Below are 6,000 nucleotides of genomic sequence, written 5' to 3'. Positions count from 1 at the left end.
AATGAACAAATGAGACATGAAATAACATCTACAGATCAAGACGAAGCGAATGGAGGCGGTCCCAGCCTCGTAGCTGTGAACAGCTGTGATTGCAGGAAAATGCTGTTACAAAGTTAGCTCATTGGTTAGCCTGGGTTAGCTCATTGGTTAGCATCAGTTAGCTCTCTGGTTAGCATCAGTTAGCTCTTTGGTTAGCCTCAGTTAGCTCATTGGTTAGCCTGGGTTAGCTCATTCCTCAGTTAGCTCATTGGTTAGCTTCAGTTAGCTCATTGTTTAGCCTGGGTTAGCTCATTGGTTAGCCTCAGTTAGCTCATTGGTTAGCCTGGGTTAGCTCATTGGTTAGCTTCAGTTAGCTCATTGGTTAGCCTTGGTTAGCTCAATGGTTAGCCTGCGTTAGCTCATTGGTTAGCTTCAGTTAGCTCATTGGTTAGCCTGGGTTAGCTCATTGGTTAGCCTGGGTTAGCTCATTGGTTAGCCTGGGTTAGCTCATTGGTTAGCTTCAGTTTGCTCATTGGTTAGCCTCGGTTAGCTCATTGGTTAGCCTGGGTTAGCTCATTGGTTAGCTTCAGTTAGCTCATTGGTTAGCCTCGGTTAGCTCATTGGTTAGCCTGGGTTAGCTCATTCCTCGGTTAGCTCATTGTTTAGCCCTGGTTAGATTCAGTTAGCTCATTGGTTAGCCTCGGTTAGCTCATTGGTTAGCATCAGTTAGCTCATTGGTTAGCCTCAGTTAGCTCATTGGTTAGCCTCGGTTAGCTCATTGGTTAGCTTCAGTTAGCTCATTGGTTAGCCTGGGCTAGCTCATTGGTTAGCCTGGGTTAGCTCATTGGTTAGCATCAGTTAGCTCATTGGTTAGCTTCAGTTAGCTCATTGGTTAGTTTCAGTTAGCTCATTGGTTAGAGAGAACGCACTCCCCTGAAAACTCCCCTTGAATTCCTCCAGACTCAGAACATGTAAAAGTTCACTTTTTGGAGATCCATAGAAAAAGGGTGAAAATGATTTTTTTTTTCCCACAGCATGGATTCGAACACGCGACCAACCGCATCCAGGGGAGAGCGTTAACATCAACAGATCAAGACGAAGCGAATGGAAGTACCCCCGGAGTCATAGCATGTGTAAATCGAGACGAAAGATCTCTCTCTCCCCCGCCTGCTTGCGAGGGGGAGGGGCAGTTTACACACACACGCAGCTGCTGCATGCAGCAACGCACACACAGGGAGGAGATGGCAGAGAGAACCCACTCCCCTGAAAACTCCCCTTGAATTCCTCCAGACTCAGAAAATGTAAAAGTTCACTTTTTGGAGATCCATAGAAAAAGGGTGAAAATGAAAAAAAGTATGCCACAGCATGGATTTGAACACGTGACCAACCGCATCCAGGGGCGAGCGTTAACGCAGTGAGCCACTGGACCTGAGTACTCAAACATGCCTACTTGTGCAGCTTAGACACTCTGAATTCACTAAATGTACAACTTTTTCTCCATCAAAATGAACAAATGAGACATGAAATAACATCTACAGATCAAGACGAAGCGAATGGAAGCGGTCCCAGCCTCGTAGCTGTGAACAGCTGTGATTGCAGGAAAATGCTGTTACAAAGATTTCTCAGTATATCTCCGGGACTTTTCCCTGGCTTTACCACCGTCACAATGGACAAACGAGACATGAAATAACATCAACAGATCAAGACGAAGCGAATGGAAGTAACCCCGGAGTCATAGCATGTGTAAATCGAGACGAAAGATCTCTCTCTCCCCCGCCTGCTTGCGAGGGGGAGGGGCAGTTTACACACACACGCAGCTGCTGCATGCAGCAACGCACACACAGGGAGGAGATGGCAGAGAGAACCCACTGCCCTGAAAACTCCCCTTGAATTCCTCCAGACTCAGAAAATGTAAAAGTTCACTTTTTGGAGATCCATAGAAAAAGGGTGAAAATGTTTTTTTTTTTGCCACAGCATGGATTCGAACACGCGACCAACCGCATCCAGGGGCGAGCGTTAATGCAGTGAGCAACTGGACCTGAGTACTCAAACATGCCTACTTGTGCAGCTTAGACACTCTGAATTCACTAAATGTACAACTTTCTCTCCATCAAAATGAACAAATGAGACATGAAATAACATCTACAGATCAAGACGAAGCGAATGGAAGCGGTCCCAGCCTCGTAGCTGTGAACAGCTGTGATCGCAGGAAAATGCTGTTCCAAAGATTTCTCAGTATATCTCCGGGACATTTCCCTGGCTTTACCACCGTCACAATGGACAAACGAGACATGAAATAACATCAACAGATCAAGACGAAGCGAATGGAAGTACCCCCGGAGTCATAGCATGTGTAAATCGAGACGACAGATCTCTCTCTCCCCCGCCTGCTTGCGAGGGGGAGGGGCAGTTTACACACACACGCAGCTGCTGCATGCAGCAACGCACACACAGGGAGGAGATGGCAGAGGGAACGCACTCCCCTGAAAACTCCCCTTGAATTCCTCCAGACTCAGAAAATGTAAAAGTTCACTTTTTGGAGATCCATAGAAAAAGGGTGAAAATGAAAAAAAGTATGCCACAGCATGGATTTGAACACGTGACCAACCGCATCCAGGGGCGAGCGTTAACGCAGTGAGACACTGGACCTGAGTACTCAAACATGCCTACTTGTGCAGCTTAGACACTCTGAATTCACTAAATGTACAACTTTTTCTCCATCAAAATGAACAAATTATACATGAAATAACATCTACAGATCAAGACGAAGCGAATGGAAGCGGTCCCAGCCTCGTAGCTGTGAACAGCTGTGATCGCAGGAAAATGCTGTTTCAAAGATTTCTCAGTATATCTCCGGGACATTTCCCTGGCTTTACCACCGTCACAATGGACAGACGAGACATGAAATAACATCAACAGATCAAGACGAAGCGAATGGAAGTACCCCCGGAGTCATAGCATGTGTAAATCGAGACGACAGATCTCTCTCTCCCCCGCCTGCTTGCGAGGGGGAGGGGCAGTTTACACACACACGCAGCTGCTGCATGCAGCAACGCACACACAGGGAGGAGATGGCAGAGAGAACGCACTCCCCTGAAAACTCCCCTTGAATTCCTCCAGACTCAGAAAATGTAAAAGTTCACTTTTTGGAGATCCATAGAAAAAGGGTGAAAATGAAAAAAAGTATGCCACAGCATGGATTTGAACACGTGACCAACCGCATCCAGGGGCGAGCGTTAACGCAGTGAGCCACTGGACCTGAGTACTCAAACATGCCTACTTGTGCAGCTTAGACACTCTGAATTCACTAAATGTACAACTTTTTCTCCATCAAAATGAACAAATTATACATGAAATAACATCTACAGATCAAGACGAAGCGAATGGAAGCGGTCCCAGCCTCGTAGCTGTGAACAGCTGTGATCGCAGGAAAATGCTGTTTCAAAGATTTCTCAGTATATCTCCGGGACATTTCCTTGGCTTTACCACCGTCACAATGGACAGACGAGACATGAAATAACATCAACAGATCAAGACGAAGCGAATGGAAGTACCCCCGGAGTCATAGCATGTGTAAATCGAGACGAAAGATCTCTCTCTCCCCCGCCTGCTTGCGAGGGGGAGGGGCAGTTTACACACACACGCAGCTGCTGCATGCAGCAACGCACACACAGGGAGGAGATGGCAGAGAGAACGCACTCCCCTGAAAACTCCCCTTGAATTCCTCCAGACTCAGAAAATGTAAAAGTTCACTTTTTGGAGATCCATAGAAAAAGGGTGAAAATGATTTTTTTTTTGCCACAGCATGGATTCGAACACGCGACCAACCGCATCCAGGGGCGAGCGTTAACGCATTGAGCCACTGGACCTGAGTACTCAAACATGCCTGCTTGTGCAGCTTAGACACTCTGAATTCACTAAATGTACAACTTTTTCTCCATCAAAATGAACAAATGAGACATGAAATAACATCTACAGATCAAGACGAAGCGAATGGAAGTGGTCCCAGCCTCGTAGCTGTGAACAGCTGTGATCGCAGGAAAATGCTGTTACAAAGATTTATCAGTATATCTCCGGGATATTTCCCTGGCTTTACCACCGTCACAATGGACAAACGAGACATGAAATAACATAAACAGATCAAGACGAAGCGAATGGAAGTACCCCCGGAGTCATAGCATGTGTAAATCGAGACGAAAGATCTCTCTCTCCCCCGCCTGCTTGCGAGGGGGAGGGGCAGTTTACACACACACGCAGCTGCTGCATGCAGCAACGCACACACAGGGAGGAGATGGCAGAGAGAACGCACTCCCCTGAAAACTCCCCTTGAATTCCTCCAGACTCAGAAAATGTAAAAGTTCACTTTTTGGAGATCCATAGAAAAAGGGTGAAAATGATTTTTTTTTTTTTGCCACAGCATGGATTCGAACACGAGACCAACCGCATCCAGGGGAGAGCGTTAACGCAGTGAGCCACTGGACCTGAGTACTCAAACATGCCTACTTGTGCAGCTTAGACACTCTGAATTCACTAAATGTACAACATTTTCTCCATCAAAATGAACAAATGAGACATGAAATAACATCTACAGATCAAGACGAAGCGAATAGAAGTGGTCCCAGCCTCGTAGCTGTGAACAGCTCTGATTGCAGGAAAATGCTGTTCCAAAGATTTCTCAGTATATCTCCGGGACATTTCCCTGGCTTTACCACCGTCACAATGGACAAACGAGACATGAAATAACATCAACAGATCAAGACGAAGCGAATGGAAGTACCCCCGGAGTCATAGCATGTGTAAATCGAGACGAAAGATCTCTCTCTCCCCCGCCTGCTTGCGAGGGGGAGGGGCAGTTTACACACACACGCAGCTGCTGCATGCAGCAACGCACACACAGGGAGGAGATGGCAGAGAGAACGCACTCCCCTGAAAACTCCCCTTGAATTCCTCCAGACTCAGAAAATGTAAAAGTTCACTTTTTGGAGATCCATAGAAAAAGGGTGAAAATGATTTTTTTTTTGCCACAGCATGGATTCGAACACGCGACCAACCGCATCCAGGGGCGAGCGTTAACGCAGTGAGCCACTGGACCTGAGTACTCAAACATGCCTGCTTGTGCAGCTTAGACACTCTGAATTCACTAAATGTACAACTTTTTCTCCATCAAAATGAACAAATGAGACATGAAATAACATCTACAGATCAAGACGAAGCGAATGGAAGCGGTCCCAGCCTCGTAGCTGTGAACAGCTGTGATCGCAGGAAAATGCTGTTACAAAGATTTATCAGTATATCTCCGGGATATTTCCCTGGCTTTACCACCGTCACAATGGACAAACGAGACATGAAATAACATAAACAGATTAAGACGAAGCGAATGGAAGTACCCCCGGAGTCATAGCATGTGTAAATCGAGACGAAAGATCTCTCTCTCCCCCGCCTGCTTGCGAGGGGGAGGGGCAGTTTACACACACACGCAGCTGCTGCATGCAGCAACGCACACACAGGGAGGAGATGGCAGAGAGAACGCACTCCCCTGAAAACTCCCCTTGAATTCCTCCAGACTCAGAAAATGTAAAAGTTCACTTTTTGGAGATCCATAGAAAAAGGGTGAAAATGATTTTTTTTTTTTTGCCACAGCATGGATTCGAACACGAGACCAACCGCATCCAGGGGAGAGCGTTAACGCAGTGAGCCACTGGACCTGAGTACTCAAACATGCCTACTTGTGCAGCTTAGACACTCTGAATTCACTAAATGTACAACATTTTCTCCATCAAAATGAACAAATGAGACATGAAATAACATCTACAGATCAAGACGAAGCGAATAGAAGTGGTCCCAGCCTCGTAGCTGTGAACAGCTGTGATCGCAGGAAAATGCTGTTCCAAAGATTTCTCAGTATATCTCCGGGACATTTCCCTGGCTTTACCACCGTCACAATGGACAAACGAGACATGAAATAACATCAACAGATCAAGACGAAGCGAATGGAAGCACCCCCGGAGTCATAGCATGTGT

Source organism: Notothenia rossii (assembly GCF_949606895.1).
Source record: "Notothenia rossii genome assembly, contig: scaffold_23, whole genome shotgun sequence".
Taxonomy (NCBI): domain Eukaryota; kingdom Metazoa; phylum Chordata; class Actinopteri; order Perciformes; family Nototheniidae; genus Notothenia; species Notothenia rossii.
The sequence above is the reverse complement of the archived record's forward strand: the minus strand, read 5'-3'. Positions refer to the sequence as shown.